This window comes from Aedes albopictus, chromosome 2, assembly GCF_035046485.1.
Source record: "Aedes albopictus strain Foshan chromosome 2, AalbF5, whole genome shotgun sequence".
Lineage (NCBI taxonomy): Eukaryota > Metazoa > Arthropoda > Insecta > Diptera > Culicidae > Aedes > Aedes albopictus.
The window spans coordinates 322,954,470-322,974,618 of NC_085137.1; positions in this window are offsets into that span (position 1 = coordinate 322,954,470).

Genomic DNA, 20,149 nt, shown 5'->3' on the forward strand with positions numbered 1-20,149 from the left:
AACTCGTTTTGTAGAATCTATTTTCGTATAATGAAGGACATTTGTGTGTTACAGGGCTGTTACAAAAGTGTCGATTTGATAACTGCAAAATCCGCGCCAAGCTTTTTGAAATCCGCGCCGAGTTCATCAAATCCGCTCCAGTGCAAAAACATATGATTTTGTTGTCTCAAACTCATAAAAAGCCAGAGTGTTTTTAACTATTCGTGACTTTTGTTGCACTCCAGATGAAGATCATTTCTAATGTTAAGGACAAACGTCTAGTTTTATGATTGCTTATCAATCAGGGTGACTACTATTTTTGTAGGAATCCTGAAATAAAATCTGTAGTAAGTCCCAAAAGATCGTTCGAGAGAACTGCAAGAACACCGTCAGTTTTTTTTTTTGAAACTTATTTTTAAGTTTACGTATTTTTTGGATAATTCTAGTTTTTAACAAAAAAAATCAATTCGACAGAAGTTCCACAAGTAACTGATTCAATTTTGTAAATTCTGTTATTCTGAAACTCAATAAATCAAGAAATTCCAGCATGTTAAAAAAAAATCGCTAGAAATTTTTTATGAATAATATTTAATCTAATTGTTTCATGGAATTCTCGAAGAATGCAATCATAAAAATCTTCAGGACGTCGATTTTCAGCAATTTTAAAAATTTCAGGACATACTGTGTCAGAAAACCAATCAGATTGATTTCTCACTATACACACAGTCAACAAAACCAATGATTTTATTTACGAGATTCTATTAAATTTTACTACAAAATTCAACCAAATGTTTATTCAAAATTTCCGGTAGACGGCTTTTTGCAAATTCCACAAAAAAGCAGCTATCAGAATCACCAAGAAACCGTAACAATTATTTCAGAAATCTTGCCAAGCTTCAGTGTTTTTTCGAACCTGATCACTCTATAAGTTCCGTCCAAAATTTCAATTCTATCCAAAATTTCAGCCAAAATCAGAAATGACTTCAAGAGGTTGACTAAGAAATTCAGAAGAGGATCTTCTCTCCAGCACTCCTAGCACTCCAAGCTAGGGACTATTAAAATTATTTTTACTCAATCACAAAAATCATAATTCCAATTTGAAAATGTTCTTTATTGTTTTCTGATTGTGTAGAGCTTCTTGTCTAAAAATGTTATGCAAGTGTATTTGAAAACCATTTCCGCAAAATCCGCGCCGAAATTAGCAAAAACGCGCGAAATCCGCGCGAAACGCAAAAACCGCGAAAAACGCAAAATCCGCGCCACCTGTAACAGCCCTGGTGTTATATATGGTCCATCTGTACCATCACATTGAAGCATTGAAAGTGGACTTGTATGATATACGGAATCTTTAGTCTGATAAATCTCAAATTCGTTAATCTCTTGTTTTTTTTTTTTCTTTTTGACAAATAATTCTTACAAAATATGTTCGTTTTCGTTGAATGCGTCGAATTTTCGCAATCGTGAATGACGATTGATTTGAGTGAGAGAAAAACAGGGCCGGCTACATAACGAGACGTGCGCTTGAAGGAGAGAAGACGCATCACCCAACTGCGTGTGTTGTAGTTATTTTTATTGGAGCTCGGCAAAACCCCATAGATGATCGGTTAGCATTGCAAGTTATCAATCAAATGATATAGGTTCGATATTAACAAAAGTGCGTTTACTAAACAAAAAAGTAAATGTGGCCATTCGTCTTAATTCTTGTATCTTGAAGTGTATCTTGTTGCATTGGTGCCATAAGGATGAAGAGAACGAAATTGAGGGTTTGAGCGTAAAAATAACAAGCCTGCTAGTAAGAAAACTTTTTTTTTCGGAGAAGAGGGAGAACATGGGGTATGAACAAAGCTGAGTAGCATTTCCCATGCGTGTATTTCCCCTAGCAAGCATCAGTGACAGCCAGCACCATGACGGGGTCGTCGTCAGTGTGATGCTGCCTCATTGACGAGTGGACTGTTGGCGGAGCAAGTCGTCATCACCGTGAGGTTCCGTATTATGCCAAGTGATTCTACTGCAGTTTGCTAAGATGGCTGGGAACGGATTGTTCCAGTGAGTTGCCCGGCATTCACAATTGTGTTGGTAGGCATATGCGCATTCAATTTTACCGTAAATATTGGGGTTGCAGAATAATAAAATTAACACGCTTCGAAGATAGTGAATATTATCATCTTGGTACGCAATAAATCAATTTGTTAATTTAGTAAAACTATCACGAATCACTAGAAAACTCAGCAGAGAGAGAGTTTATTTATGTGAGCATGTTATGGAAAAGGTGGCAAACTATCAATTCATTGCTTATTTGAACGAAATTAACTGTTTTCCTTGCTCATTAGCTAATTTTTCAATATGGCGACAACCATAATCACTGAAATTAAAACGAAAGCAAGTTTACTTTTATGATGACCGCAATAAACCTATCAGTGTCGTAGTTTCTGCTTTTCCACCAACAGATGTCGTTACTAATCGAACGAATCGCCATCTGTTGAGAGTTTTAACAGTTTTATTGTGGTAATAATGATTGCCGGAATGTTCAAATATCGGAAAATTTTGTTTACTCCTAAAATCTGGCTTTATGGATATCTTCAAGTATACTATAAAACATTTTATCAATGGTTTTCATAAAAGCAGTCATAAAACTGAGTTTTTATTATTGCTGTAATAAAACCGTAATAAAAATCAAACCAAACCAATCAGCAATGGAATTGTTACTTTGGTTAGGATTTAAAACAATTGTTTTGTATGAAATTTAAAATACTACTTTTTTAATTGAACTGCTCCGTGACCGGTTAGCAAACTGTGCCACTGGATAGTGCTATATTTTTTTCGACGGACGGATTAAATACGAAAAAACCGTGTAAGTTTCTCACAATTTCCTGACATAATTATACATTCACCTCACAAAATGAGAACAGATTCTGCGCTCGACCTACTGCGCGCACCATATTTAATAGCACTGAAATGGAAAGAAATTCAAATCGCCATCCAATAACCAACACGCGTTGATTGGGGGTGAATCGAATAAGCAGCGAGAGAAAAAAAAATACTCCATTAACCTATCCCAATCAACTGACATCAAAGCACGAATCCCACTGGGTTGGGAACAGCTAGTGGGAATAACGAAATAGCAGCGATCCAATTCCATCATCATCATCATCGTCACTCCCACCCGACGCGACCACGCGGTGATTTTGGTTAGAGGTGGAATGTGCCTACGTTGGAATCCTTGCTATTTGTTTTTTTTTCTGCCTATTCGTTATGAAATGAGAATTCTACACCTTGGGACAACTGAAACAATTACGTGAGGAAAATTATAAAATTTAAAAACTTCACACCGATTTGATTCGTTAATAGTGTTGACCAGTACCCACACACTAATAATTTCGGAAGTTGTGATTCAAAAATAGTCGTGTATGTATGCAATTAAGAGTTCATTCTAAAGCTTCATCAGGAATTCAGGGAGCACTTCTTCTTCTCCTTTTTCTTGTTGGAGTAAAATCAAAACTAGGACAAAGCTTGGTTTGCAGATTGATTTTGTTCAACCGACTGACTTCATTCAAACTGGAAACTGTAGTGTATTGAGTATTACTAGTGCATTTTGTTTAGTGTGGATACCTTCATTACTACTACAGTCAGAGTTGAATTAGAAGATGGGTGGTAACGGCATGTAACGTTATATCGAAGATATAAAAGATTAAAGAGGCCATCGGAGATTTCTCTTTTGGACCACAGCCAACAAAGTATTTAGACGTGTTTTATATTTCCAAGTTATAGAAACCTATTCCCCGAATAGTACAAGAGTCCTTCTCCATTTACCCCGCTGCTCGTATTTTATCCGTTGGTCGAACCTCCCTGCCGGATACATCAGCTGACGACGAGACAACCAGACATCTATACACCATAGTCGTAAGTAAATGCTGTCCGTCGTTTGGAAGCTCAGTTGAATTGAAGTGCAGACGGCTTGGCGAACAGTGTAAAACGCGTGCGATCGGCAATCCTTGTTTCGTCCGGCGGTAGAAAATCACAAGCGAAATGTGTACGGGAGTGTTTCACCGAAATTATCGGTAACGTAAGATATCGGAAGTAACGGAAAAATAACGGATTCGGTGATAGTGAGATCAAAACCTGTGATACGACCGACCATTTTGTTTTTTGGCGTCGGTTAATTGGGTTCTTTAGGGGTATCCGGATCATTTCATAATCGGATTCTCCACCCAAAAATTAGTCGAAACCCAAAATTTCATAATTTTTGGAATCCGGGAACTATTTTTGAAATGCATTTAAAGTTTGTATGGGGATTTTTTTATGTTCGGGTCGAACTGTCACTTTATCGATTGAACTGTCATTCTATCCACGAAAATTAAAACTGTTTTGTCAATTAAACCGTCAAAACAAAGGTATTGGAATCCAATAAAAACCTGCCGACTGGGTGGACCAACCACTTCGGCGTTCGAAAAGAAGCAGAAAAGAAAATAGAGATGATGCTTTCGTGTATACTAAGTGATGTTGAATATATTTGAATTGTTGTTTAAGACAAGCATGTAGAGGAAAAACAATCCAATCGAATTTTATAAAGCTCTCAGAGCAGTAGACCTGAGTTAGTAATAAGATTATACTTGTTCTGATAAACCAGTTATAGGAAACATCCAAAAGGTGGAGGAGTTGTAGTGTATTGAGTATTACTAGTGCTTTTTGTTCTGTGTGGATACCTTCATTACTACCACAGTCAGAGTTGAATTAGAAGATGAATGGTAACGGCATGTAACGTTATATCGAAGATATAAAATATTAAAGAAGCCATCGGAGATTTCTCTTTTGGACCACAGCCAACAAAGTATTTAGACGTGTTTTATATTTCCAAGTTATAGAAAGCTATTCCCCGAATAGTACCAGAGTCCTTCTCCATTTACCCCGCTGCTCGTATTTTATCCTTTGGTCGAACCTCCCTGCCGGATACATCAGAAACATTTGTACAATGATTTTTCCAGCAGATCGGAGAGTATTCTGGTAAGCCTTGCGAGCTGACCTGAAAGTCTCCGAGCCAGCCGAACGTCATCTGTTCCAATCTTTTCTACATTGCTTCCTGAGCTTGGCCTGATCAGAGTTTCACCAAGGGAACCCCTTGGTCTGCACAGACCGTAGAGGACAAGCTTCTTCAAAAGCTTCCATGGTGAAGGCCGTTGTTATATCAACAGCATCAACTACAGTGTCGGACAAAACAATAAGACCACAATTTTTCAAAAAAAAAAATGGTCAAGTTTGACGATGTGATGCTCGGTTTCTAGTGAACCGATTTGGCTGAAATTTTGACAGTTGCCATGGAGTTACGAGAATTTTGATTTGTATTTAATAGATTGAGTTTTGTTCACTACATCAAAAGTTACAGAATACGAAACGACAAAATATTAGGACCACTGTCAGACTGCTATTACCAAAAGATATATGAGAGTATCTGATGCTTGAAGATTGATAAACTAGTATTAAAATTAGGGATGCCATTTGAATGTGGGACATTTTTATTGAATTGACCACAAATAACCATAATAAAAATCTGGTGTTATTGTTTTGTCGCACCGTATATCTATGCCTTTGGAAGCAATGAACAGAATTAAATCAATTTGATAAAAATCAAAATTCCCGTAATTCCATGGCGAATGTCAAAATTTCAGCCAAATCGGTTCACTAGAAACTGAGTACCATATCGTCAAACTTGGCGGTTTTGAAATAGAACCGGTGGTCTTATTGTTTTGTCCGACACTATGCATTACTTGGAGTGTCCAATGTACAGTTTCTTGGAGTGAGCGTGGATTCCTGAAACGCAAGGATTGCGAAGTAACATTCAAGTGTTCAAAATGAATGTAGCGATGGTCCGTGACTAATTATACTAGAGAAAAGCGTTATGTCTAACACTTCCTCTCTAGCAGGTACTGTAGTAGGCAGTGGTTTATAAATTAGTTGGGAGCGTCATAATAAAGATGGACATGAACTGAAAAGCACTTCATTAGTCTTCTACGATTCAGAAGTGAGATAAGACCTTCGTTCTGCCATAGTCAAAAGTTGTTCGTCATCAAGAAACTATTCTGACGTGAGAGGCTGGAATAGTTGGAAGGAAACTGAAGAATACAATACATAACTCTCGAACTAGTGGTGGAACCTACGTGGTCAAGAGGAGTACCTGGATTCGTAGAATCAGAAGTTTGTGGCTGTAACTGTCAAGAAAAGGAGATTACCTACACAGCAGAAACAACTGCATTACAACATCGAAGACTGGGTCATCGAGCTGGAGTACTGAAGATAACTACCTTGGAATAATGGTTCACATCGAGGACGATGTGTAGTGTCAAGATGGTCGAAATGTAGTAGACAGTGGTTTATAAAGTAATTGGGACGTCATAATAAAGATGGACATGAACCGAAAAGCACGTATTTCATTAGTCTTCTACAGGTATCATGAAGGTTGGGTGGTTGCCAATGTTAAGTAATCCAAGATCTGTACTATTTAAGTATTTCATCATTGTCTCGGAGAAACACAAAGTCCACCGCACCATTGCTCCGGTTAGCGCAGTAAGGTCAAAATACTGTGGTCGGCGAGATGCACCACCCATGATCTTAGCCAGAGAAGACAGCAAAGAAAAAAAATACTGTGTAGGACGCCCTGACACTCCACAGGCTCCGTTAACGGTTAGGTTTTTATTGGACCCCCCTAGCCATCTATTCTTAGGTTCTTCTTCTTCTTCTTTATGGCTCTACGTCCCCACTGGGACTTGGCCTGCCTTGCTTCAACTTAGTGTTCTTTGAGCACTTCCACAGTTATAAATTGAAGGGCTTTCTTTGCCTTCCATTGCATGAATTTGTATATTGTGAGCAGTGCTGAAAAACTCATTTCGTCATATCTAAATTCAATCACCTACAGCTCATTTAAGAAGCTGAACCTGAGAATATGGTATTTGAAAAACTTGTGCAGCTAGACCAGTTCTGCAAGAAAGTCACAGAAAACCATTATTTTTCGAATATTTAAGGTAAATGTCACGGACTACCTTCAAAAAATGCCAATGATATTCACGATGAATATCATTTGGCATTTTTCAAACACAGTCCGTGACATTTGCCCTAAATATTCAAAAAATGGCGGTTTTCCGTGACTTTCTTGCAGCACACGTTTTTCATATACCATATTCTCAGGTTCAGCTTCTAAAATGAGCTATAGGTGACTGTGAGGCAAGCACAATGATACACTATGCCCAGGGAGTCGAGAAAATTTTTCTGACTGGAACGGGAATCGAACCTGCCGTTTCCGGATTGGCGATCCATAGCCTTAACCACTAGGCTAACTGGAGACCCCATCCATTCTTAGGTACGATAAGCATATAGCCACATCACACCATGGATTAGGGATCACCTGTTAGTGAACTCTTACCTCCGGAACAGGCGGTCCGTCATGTTTTTCTTAACCAATTGAGACAATCGCTACCGAAACTACACAGCTAGGGTATGTGTGCCATCAGTAATCTCATGCTCCCATTTTCATCCTATTCGAAACAAGCGATTACGGCACCGATTGACTCCGTTCTTTTTGTTTTCATGGGTGCTCACTTCTAACAAAAAATACAAAAATAAGAAACAAAACAAACAGCGCTTCAATCCTTTGTTTTTCGTGGGATGAAAATGGGAGCCACATGCTTAATAAGGGAACCAATACCCTATCTAAGCTGATTGAGAAAAGAAATTAATGTTGATTATTAACTTCATATGGGCTCGAACAGCCGGCAACTGATCTAGGTGCGCAACTAATATACTAGTCAAAGGAGAAACAGCGATCCCCCGATCATTAGAGTTGCCACAAGCTAATATTAATAAATAAAAAACAATATGTACCGAAATATTCGCGTTGGAGTAGCTCAGTTTTGAGCCACTTTCTTTTTTCCCTGAATGTTGAAATCATTAACGACGAAAGGTCGACCATTCCCTACAAGCTTTGTTGCTTCCATGTTTCACTTAAAAGTGACCCCGATTCACCCTATCTCTCCCCAAAAAGAAAGGAAATTTAAAATCTCTGCAAAATTAATTAACAACTTTACCCCCATCAGCGCAAACCAACAAGCAATCAGCACGGCAAGAATGTGAATGGGGGACGTTATCTTCTTACCTGGAGGTATCTCTGGGAATAGTTTTCCACCATCCGCATTCGGGTGAGGTTGATGACAAACAGAGAACCGGTGGAAACTATTAAAGCCGACCGATTCGTGCTTACTGCTCTTTCCTTTTTCCGACGGTTTGATTCAATTAGTCAAGACTTTCATCTCCCCGGGGCCACTTTCTAGACGGATACCTAGCGCTCTGCTAATGGAAAAGGTATCGTTTGCGAAAGGTGAATTTAATGGGACGTTCCAATATATATGGAATTTTAGAAAAGGGTGCGTTTTAAATTTGGAAAACGTTCCATAAGCCGAGTGTTATTTAGAATTTATAATGACATTTAAAGAATTCAGTAGGCAATATTAATAGATGTAATCAGATTGGGCGGTTTAGATTAATATAAATTTCTGGCAAACTAAAAAAAAATCAAGCTTTTCTCATAAATACGACAGAAATTAAAAAATATATATATCAAGGTAAAACACGCGGTTTCCTAGGTCGTGACCGTGAGTCAATCAAAGGTTTGCCAGCAGTAGATTGAAATCTGTGTGCGGTGGGCAAACAAAACAAACCTGCTTTTTCACATTGTTCCATCAATTTAACAAGTTTTGATTGATTCGCATATGATTTTAATATGTTAAAATCTGCTTTAAAAGCCCGACTTAGAGGAATTGTTTAGATCTTAAGATAATATGATTGTTTTAGTATATAAGTTTAGTCTGTACGATGTATGTCGAAGACGGTGATACAAATGAATAAATAAATAAATAAATATTATTGGTAACACTGGAGCTACCTAACAAAAATAATAAGGGGCTTCTACCAGTCACAGCTATCATGTCTGTATTAGTGTTGAACAACACAAATCGAGAGCGAATAACTCTGCTTCTCACCCGCTACCCAAATACTTGATTTCGATACATCCAGCGTTGCTCGAATCACCTTAATCAGTTTCAGCGAGTTTTAGACGAACAAGGGGTTAGAAGCCTTCATCGAACTACTAGTTGTTCAAGATCACGATGGAGCCGGGCCCGTGGCGTAGTGGCTGAACGTTCACTTTATAAGTGGATGGTTCGATCCCAGCCCCGGCACTTGCAATTTTTCGTCAGTTGCTCTTCCCCCTGAGAGCGGCTGACACCTGACCCTCTTCTGAGCATATGCTCTAATGGACCCGGAAACTTGGATATCGGCTAAACGGCAACTCATAAATGCACCACCAATCGGACTGGAATAGAAACAAGTGCCACACATCAACATTATCGTGCTCATCAAAAGGGTAGAAAACTGACAGCAGCGCAAAAGGCAACCAGTTCGATATAGTAGAATTAGAATAGAATACATTAAGGCGCTGTACACAGTGTAAGTGCAGCCGGCAGTTGGAATCGCTCACGCAGTGCCCTAGTGGACAAAAAAAGCTGTAAATTAGTTTAAGTGGATGAAGAATAAAAAAAGACCAGGATGTTAGGCAAGATGATTAAGGTTATGTTGTTCGAAAAATGGTGCACAGTTAACCCTCGAGCAGTCGCGTTTTCGACTACCTGCAGTGACGCCACGCTCACGTTGTATACCACAAGCGTGCATTTTTCATGGTGCGTGTACTCAGTACACGACGCGACCGCTCCCAGGTTAATTTTAACTTTTGTTCAATTTCTCTAATCGTTCATTTTATATATTTAAATATTTATTTTGCATTACATTACAATCATAATAAAACTTAATCAAAATGTTGCACCACAATATTCACTTCGTGGCTGCAGTCCTCCATCCTCGGCTGTACGAATCTGGCCTACTGCTCACTCCCACAGAAAATTTGAAAACAGCTCGCACAGTAAAAGTCAAATATGCGCGCTGTTTTCAAATTTTCTGTGGGAGTGAGATGGATAGGGCAAAATCGTACACTTTTGGAAAAATCATGCAAATTTATTGGCGTTTTTCTTTTTGATCTAGTTCCAACCTGGGTTGGAACTGGATGAGATCACAGTTTCAACCCCAACCCGATTTCGGTTTCGCTTGTACTAAAGTTTGTTTGAGTTTGTTTGTTCACACATTTTCCGCCAATCCAGTTCCAACCCAGGTTCAAAGATAATAACGGCATAAGTTCACTTGCATGCACATAAAAGGAGCGGCCCGTTTCACGCAAATTTATGTCTTCTATCGCAAATAAAGTCGAGCTAACAATCGCTAGAATTAAATTGACGGACAAAACATATGAAATATTGAACTGGATTCGAATTTTAGTCCGCTGATTGACAGGGACTATACCTCTCGGCCATGTCACCGAGTTAAGAGATAGACGATAAATGTGAAACTGTTTCTTCGTACCTGATCAGATTGGTTTGTTGAAAACTTGTGCAACCAGCTTGAACTCACATGTTGGATTTAAAATTTAGTCAAATTGTCTATTCAGTCGTGAAATATTTACGTACGTTGAAGGTTTATGTCACGTGTAAATTTCTTAATTTTTAAGAGTGTACCTAGACTCATGCGCCCTCGTATTTCTCGCCTAACCCATTTATTGTAACACTGTTACCTACACAGCAAAAAAATATGAAAGTTAAACAGCACGTAAATTGAAGATCAACTGAAATTTGCGGCAGAAAAATGTAAATAACCAGCATTTAACGTCAGCCGAGCAGCCCGCTGCTGGTCAGGCGGCTTGTTTACAGATTTTAAAGCATACTAGCTGTACCCGGCAAACTTTGTCTTGCCTACTGCGTTTTTTGACGTTTCAAGTCCCTAGCCAAGCGCCCAAGTCCACGTTCAAAATGTATGAAAACCCGATTTTCAAAAACTCTCAATTTTCCCATGTTTTAGGCCGCATAAACCTTCCTTGGATGAAAACTAACAGAACAAAACTTTGACGACCCAAATCTGACCATCCGTTCGCAAGTTATGCGCGGTCCCACGTATGCCACTGCATTTTTATATATATAGATTCGTTTTAAATTTACATGCAGCTGCTATATATCATGCCAGCCACTCTCCACAATCAGCTAAACGAACGGTTGCTCGCAGCTGTGGCGGGTTTCCGTGTTGTCTCTCTCAGTACTCTCTGCAGCAGCCGAAGCATATCGGCAATTCGTGCATTATGGTAGAAGCAGTTTGACGTTCTGCTATTCAACAAGCCGAGAGAGCTAGGGCGTGCTACTCACACCCCAAGGATCTGAGTTCAATTCTCGCTCGGAGCTCAATTTTACCTTATATATTCTAACAAATATCTGCATTGCAATTTTAAAATCGCACAACAATTTCCATCATATATGACGGGGTCCTTTTGTTACATTCGATCCGTCATAATTTTACAGGTTTTTTTAACTGTGTATATGCTTGTATGTCCTGTCGATCGTGGTTCCACCTGCCAACATATACTTCGTTTCCGACGCGTTAACGGTGAGTCCGATCTTTGTTGCTTCACGTTCAAGGCGGGTGTACAGTTCTGCCACCGCTCCAAATGTTCTAGCAATAATATCCACGTCATCCGCAAAACAGACAAATTGGCCGGATTTCGTGGAAATCGTGTGTCGGCTGTTGAACCCAGCTCGTCGCATAACACCTTCCAGGGCGATGTTGTACAGTCCCCACTGGACAGATTGCCCGAAACCCTTACGCGTAATTTTTTACACCGTCCATCGTCGCTTTTATCAATCTAATGAGCTTTCCGAAGAAGCCGTTCTCGTCCATCATTTTCCATAGCTTTCTGCGGTCGATGCTGTCGTACATCGTCTTGAAGTCGATGCATTGGGATCTGATATTCATGATATTTTTGGAGGATTTGCCGCACGGTGAAGATTTAATCCGTTGTCGAGCGGCCGTCAACGAAGCCGGCTTGATAACTTCCCACAAACTCATTAGATGGGGAATTAGTATTAGGCAAATTATCTCTTCCTTCCACTCTTCCGATAGCTGTTCGGTCTCCGGTGCTGACAGATCGCCAACTTATAGTTCTTGAGCTGCTAGATAGCTTCCTTGACTTCTCTTAACGTGGGAGTTGGCTCGTTGCTGTTCCCTGCTGTACTGATGTAGTATTTCTCCCGCTGCCTTGTTCCTTCATGTCTGCGTTCTCCGTGCCATTAAAGTGTTGGCGTAGTGCTGCTTCCACCTTTCAATAACCTCACTTTTATTAGTCAAGATGCTCCCGTCCTTATCCCTGCACATTTCGGCTCGCGGCAGGAAACCTTTCCAGGATGCGTTGAGCTAGTTTCTCTCATCGCTCACTTGCAATTTTGTCCACCATGTTTATTTATTACTTTCCTTACTTACTTTGAGTAGCTCTAATACTACAAAAAACAACAATAAAAAATTACCGCAGATGTTCCTTTTGGATTTACGTCAGAAGTTGTACCAATAGTTCTATCTTGGAATTGCTTCTGGGAATCCCGGGCATTTTGAAAAAAAAAACTGAAGGATTCCCGAAATGAATTGCTTGAGGCTTCTCATGGAAGGAATGTTTTAAGGAATCTCGATTCTAGACGAATCCCAAATGAATTTTTTTAGAAATCTCAGAAGAAATTTATAGGACCCATATAGCCGAGCTTTGGAGCTTGTAATTATTGTGGACAAGCGGGTGCCCCCAGATGTGTTTACACGTTGACGTTTGTGAAGTGGTGACGTGACGACCGTTTGTGCGCCTACTAGATTGTTTGATGTGAATTTATCAGACTATGTGCTACCAGCATTCATTGCAAGGCTACTCGAATAACAATGCAGATACACAGATACGGCAAGTTAAAGAAAAAAAAATAGAAGTTTATCTGTGTTAGAAGTGTAGCAGAAGGAAAAAAAAATACTGAATAAACAGTGGAAAAATCTTTAGTTATTCCGGAATCATATCACGAAATTCATATCAGATTCTGTTGTATTTTTCAGTACAATTTCAATTGGGTTTGCAGAGTAATGTGGGATGTCTCCTACCTTAATTACAACCCGACTCTCAACGGAATTGTTAACCTGTTTTCCGGATCCCAAACTCTATCTACGGAATGCGCAAGAAGTCCTACCATAAACCAATTTGGAGTCTTCTATAATAACCAAAGCGTAGACTTTTCCAGAACTGCCTATCCCATTTCTCTTATCTTCAAGTCCATCCCCTTATTGGCATTCAAAAAGACAACAACAAGTATCTGGTCAACATTTCAGGCGAATCCAGTAGAACCTTAAAAAGTTGAATTTTTCAAAGAATTTGTTATGGAACACCCTAATCTACGAATAAGGTTGGGTATTCTAAAGCGGCATCATATTCTCTCATGTCTTGTGGTTATTTGCTTCTTTGACATCAATGCTGTAGGAAATCAGCAAAAAAAAAAAAAATTGGGGGAGCCAAATGCAATCTAAAAACTAGCTGTTCGGATTACAATTTACTTGTGATAATTACATATGTTTCATTTAATATTATTGTTTGGGGGGTTTATTGGCATTTCAGTCTAATTTGGTCAATTAAAAACAACTATATCAGGCCAAACATTTCAATAGGTCCTATCTGCATTTGAGAGGCTCTCTTTGTTTACTTTCTCTTTCAATTATTGCAATGTAATGGTACACTTTTCAAACTATTTTTGCAGTACAAATCAAAAGACGATTGTTTTGACCATCGTTCAATGCAAGGAGACAATTATAATTGAAATAAACAGCTGAGATATTAACGAAAGAGAGGGAAACCAAAGAGAGCCTCTCTTCTGCAGATTGGACCTTTAGACATGTTTGGACTGATATGTTTTCTTAACCCGACGTTTCGGTTCTTATTGGACCTTTTTGAAGGATTCGAAAATTGTGTTGTTTTATCGTTAAGGTGTTTGTTTGAACGTCTAATCGTCATTTAGTGTTGGTTTTCGGTTTTAACTTTCCGGAAAAAAACTATATCAGTGCGTAGAACAGTGGAACGGATTCCGATTTTAATTTTAAAACTTGTTTGACTTGAAATGTTGTACACGGGTAGATACTACACCTATCTCACCACATTCCAAAAGTTGTGTCAATTGGTTCAAATTTGACTGAATTATAGTGTAAAACAGACGAATATAGATGCCACCGCCCAAGTGGCGCGATACCCTCCTTAATCTACGGGAAAATAACGAAATATTGCCACGTTGTTATGATCATTTTATTCGTTTTTATCTGAAAAACATAGTGTTCCTAATGTTTCGGTATTTGTTCCTATTGTTGCTTAACTCCCCAATTATTTTCTAATATGGTGGAATCAACAGTGGAATTGTTAAAATTTTTAAGCCACTGGAAATAAGGTACTTGGAAAATTTTCCTTCAACCTGGTAGGAATCTTCCATCGCCATGAACACGCCTTTGCGGCTATCATTATAAGTAGACAGCCAAAAATGGCTTTAACAGTCAAGAGTGGCCTAAATTTATTCTGGGACATTGTTGTCGTTAATCGGTTCCGTAGCCATGTTTGAAAGGACGAACCGGTTCCAGATAGTGTGAAGTCCATTAGCCTCAGCTCAACGGCCGCGCGGCCGTGCACCGAAAGAAGGGACACTCACCATTATAACGACTTGTTAGCCGACCGACTTTATGAAGCAGAAATTTGTCTTCGTAGATTTTTTTTTCGGTCGTTGTCTTTTTCCTGAAATTTCAGAAAGTGCTGTGCTATCAACGATGAGTACTTTTAAGCAGTGACGAAGCTCAGGCAAATTGTTGTCCAGAAAATCCTGGTGAAATATGTAGTACGAAAGTGAGTCGCTTGTTTTTTTTTAATTTCCATCAAATTAATATTACTCATTGATTTACATAGCCACACTCTGCATTATTGATCCAAAACAGATCAACAGAACAGAATACATGTATGCATACTTACCTACTATGTACAATATTGAGAACATGTGATGAAAAACGATTATATGTTATTTTATTCCATTATAAGGTATTAATTTTCTATTTTGTGTATGGCGGGTGCCGAAAGCGGGAGGACAACATTATCATGACCTCATATGTATATATAAAAAAAAACAAACAATCGTCGATTAGCACCAAAACCGAAAAACTCAACGGCTATGAGGTCATGATAATGTTGGCATCCCGCTTTCAGCACCCGCCACCATATAATCGTTTTTCATCACATGTTCTCAATATTGTAGTAAGTACTAGCTTTATATTTTTAAACAAATATTAGGATATTAGATAATCATTGATATCGTATAACCGAATAATCTGTTGGTCTACCGCTTCGGTAAACGCCTATGTTACACTTCTGCACGCGTTTCAGGATGACTTTTTGTGCAGATAATAGAGCTGAGTGACGTTGACGTGCTATTTCGGTGCTTCCTGGGTCTTCATCATTTTGTTCACCAGCGATAATGTCGCTTTGGCGAGCGATACAAAGGATTCCCAACTTGCAGCCGGGTAGCCAGACGATAGCCAGTTCAAGCAAAATTATTAAAAGAGATAAATATTTAGAGGAGCACTTTTTAGGGGGAAGAAACTATCGCAATTAAAGTCTTGCCGGGAGTATTGTTCGCAACATAAACATAAGCGAAAATGTCCTTGACTTTCGAAGAACTAGAGCCTCTCGAACGATATATGAATGCAAAAACGGTGCACTGGTGAAACAGATACGGCAATAACTATCTAAATGTCCAAGGAGCATTAAACAAACAAAAAAAAAGATGGCTCGTTTAATTGATAAAACATTTCGTATTTTTTGTTGTCAAGCAAAAGGATTAAAACGAGAGACTAAATCTGTAGGTTGAAATAATTTGCAAATAACAATCCGTTGATAATCTTGTGCAATTATCGTGCTCTGAAATAATCTCATTAAAAAACCGGGCGTTACTCCACATAATCCAATACACCGTTTCACAGCTTGACATAATTCTCTGAGGGATACACATTGCACAGTGCCTACCGATTTACAAATGAGTGGAAGCTATGTAACTGTTGCGTTATCCCTCCTCCGGTAATGTTTTATTGCAATCAGCTGTGGATGGGTTCATTTGAAGTATGCGAGCATGTTTTCGATTGAAATCACCAAATTTACATACCTACACTACATTGAATATTGACCGGCATTAGTGTTCAAACACAAGTATTTTCTACCTGCGTATTTCTGTGATCTTGATGCTCAACAGCATAGAAAGGATCAGAAGGCCGGCTCCAGAGGCCTGTTATATTCCATTTGGGGTATTTGTGCCATAATAAAATTGTGTAATGGTAGCATCCTTCATTATACAAAACTACGATTTGTACACACTAAAAAAATCTCAATTTTAATAGTGACACAATTGATCGAACTGCCTGAAAAAGCTTTGACATAAACATAAATGTGCCACATTTTTACACTTTTTGTGACGTACGTATTAAGTTTATATTGTTTGAGTTCTTCCAGCCATAATTTTAAATCGTAGAACTGATAATTTAGTTCTCTATGCTGTAAATTTACGCGATATGTTACAGAAACATAATGATTACTGATGTTGAACTGTCAAACAACAAATTACAAAATCAGATGAAGACTACAGTCTATTGGAAATATGTTTATTACGAAGGTGAAACAGCATGAAAACCGCTCATAAATTTAACACCGAATTGAGCCACAAATTTGGAAATGACAATCCGTTGCCATCAGCCGATGCAGTGGTAAACGAAAACAGCCACGCTCAGTCAATCAGAAGGCGGCTTTGTCTGCTTGGCTGCGATGACGGCTGTCTCAGTACATATTATCGTCGCACCACCAAATCGAAGTCGTCGCTAGAAGCACATGCGAAGTTGCAGCTGCGAAGTAAATTTGAATCTATTTTTTCAGTTGCGCATCATTAAGCTAATTAAGAGCAACAATATGCACTAATCCAAATTGAGTTGCGACATTTCTAAGAAGGTTAAAAATCAATTTTCGCACGTTCGGTCACTTCGTATTTCGACCAAAAGCATAATACATACACGCCAGCAGTGACGACGCGACAGCCGAACTGGCAAGTTCGTTTATGGTAGAAGTTGTTCATTTTCGACTGCATCATTTTCAACGTGGTGAGTCAGCCGAGAGAGCAAGAACGAAAACTGGCACTCTGAGGATCGAAGATCGATTCCCGAATGGAACTTTTTGTATTTTTTTTGTTTCAATATTCGGTGCTATAAATAGCACAGTTCTCATTAATGTATACAAGCAGCCGACGCGCTGAGCTGTTGCGGTAAAATTACAGGAGTCAAACATTTTCCGTTTCCTGTAAAAATAAGATCGCACACAATTTTGCGTCAAATGTGTTGCTTTTATATGTCGGACTTATATGACACAAAATTACAAGATTTTTTCGAAGTGTGTATTCTATCATGTCCAGTAAGTCTTCTGAATGTTCAAAAGACAATATCAGATCAGTCGGAATATCTTAGGTCATCCAAACCGTTCTTGAATTCAGATGCTAAAAACAGAAAGAAATCATGAAAATTAAACAGCACGTAAGTTAAGTATCGACTGAAAATTATAGCAGAAGCTACAAAACTACAGCCATTTACCGAGAGATGATACTGTCCGCTCAGTAATCAGCCAATTATGAGTACTGTTTACATTTTTTGAGACATATTCGCTTGAAATTTACATGCAGTAACGTAAACGAGGACAGCTACGCTCAATCGTCTGCCTCGCTGCGGAGACTGCTCTCTCGCTCTCTGTGGCCGAAGCGGTACAACAGTTTGTTCCTTTATGGTGGAACATGTTTGTCTTTGATTGCTCTCTCTTCAGCTTGGTGAGACAGCCTAGAGGGGTTAGGCGTGAACTCTCACTCGGAAGATCTGAGTTCGATTCTCGTATAAAGATTTTTTTAAGTTTCTCTGAAAAGTCGATGCTTAATTAACACTTTTCTCTCAGCAATCAGCAGTGTAATTTTAAGATCACACATAAATTTCTATCGAACACGATGGAGGTCAATTTGTTACATTCAGTTCGTCATAAATTTACAGAATTTGTTCGTACTGTGAAGTTTACGGCTGTAAGGCAACTTCTTTCATTATACGAATCTACGATTTGTATTCCATCATATCCAGTAAGTCTTCTGAAAGTTCAAAAGACAGCATCAGATCAGTCGAGATATCCTAGGTTAACCAAATTTTTCCTATGTTTAGATACTTAAGTTTACGAGTGTAAAGGTAACTTCTTTCATTATACAAAGTCACGATTTGTATTCTATCATGTCCAGTAAGTTTTCTGAAAGTTCATCCTCCTATATTTGCCTTCAGATTTGTACTCGAGATGAGGCTTCATCATATCTTCATCTTTATTCTTAATCACTTAACCTAATTTGCAGCTCTTTTGTCCACTAGAATACTACGTGAGCGATTCCAGTTGAACGCTGCACTTCCACTTTGTACAGCGCCTAAATGTATTCTATTCTATTCTACTTTCTTGAACTGGTTGCCGTTGTGCTTCTTTCTCTCTTCTATCCTGTCCATGGTAGAATGATGAGCACGATTATGCTGATGTGTGGCTGCTGTTCCTTTTCCAGTCCGATTGAGGGTCCATTATGAGTTGCGGTTCGCTGATATCCAAATTCCGGGTCCGTTAGAGCTATATGCTCTGAAGAGGGTCAGGTGCCAGCTGCTCTCGGGGGGAAGAGCAACTGACGAAAAATATGCTCTGAAGAGGGTCATCAGGTGCCAGCTGCTCTCGGGGGGAAGAGCAACTGACGAAAAATTGCAAGTGCCGGGGCTGGGTTCGAACCCATGACCATCCGCTTATGAAGCGAACGTGTGGACCACTGCGCCACGGGCCCCGACATATCTTCACCATAGCTGGAAGTTCTTAGTTGTAGGGAAGTTTAGTAAACCTGAAATATCTCATATTCAGGAATGGCTCATATAGGGTGACGAAGGGTATTATGAGACCTACAGGTTTCAAAAAACCCCCCATGACGAAGAGAACAAAACTGCCGAAAATACGTAAGTTCCCCTATCTTGGAATGGCTCTGCGATTCACAGAAGTTCGTCAATCTGGATGGGTTAGACTAGGTAACGTAACTTTTATAGCCCAAAGAATGACTACAACGAATGCAAATTAAAAAAAAAAATGAGTTTCATAAAAGTTTGAGCAAGCAAAAGGAGAAAACAATGTGCATAGACCTAAATATCCCACACACTCCGATATTAAAATTTAATTCAAATGATAAAAGTGCATTTCACCCCACACTCCCATAAGAACGGCTGCCCGGGTGCTTGAATTTTAGTTTACGCCAATATCAATGCCCATCGCAACTAACGCGCCAAATTTCAGCAGCTAGAAAAATCGCACCATACATTACTGACCTGGTTTTATGAATCATCGCTCATGTGACGACGGACGGATGGTCGGCCGGGGCAACGATCGCGCAACGATACGTTGTTCATGATCGTACACGTTGGGTCCGGTCGGTGTGATGCAATTTCAATTACGCTTGGGACAACGATGGGTAATGAACCCGAAAGAATGATATGGAACCGCGACATCCTATTGATCGCGCTGGAACAAAGATTGTTTATTTTTGTTTCGATTGGCGGCATTACGGCGCCGGACTTGTTTTGCACTCGTTTTGTTTTGACTTCGAGTAAACTGAAAGAAAAGAATGTGGGGGTATAATTTCAACCAACATCCGCGGCCGGGGCTCGGCTAGGGTTCACTGTGCCCAAGTAAGGTACACTTCAATAACAAAGCGGGTGCTTTGTTTTGGAGAATTTGGTGCCAAATTCCAAAGACGATGAGGATGATGATGGTGACGATGATGATGACGTCGATGGTGGGGTTCAATTCTTTCACACACCCAAACCTTGTATACGTTCAAGTGAGGCGGGGCTAGAAGATGTAGGCCTTGGTGTAAAGATTCTCAGTAGGTTTTGTGCGAACACGCCCAAGTCAGGCGTGGTTAGGAGATTTAAGTTTTTCGTTGGCATTAAGATTCTTGGTAGGGCTTTTGATACGCCCAAGATAGAAGAGTTGTGATGTTTTCAAGAAGAGAAGGATTTTAATCACGATGGGGACAAGTAGGATAGGTAGAGGTCTAGGTTTTGGACTTATTAGTATTTTCATTTGGTAGGGTTTTGGATACGCCCAAGTTGGTTCGGGCATTGTTAGGAA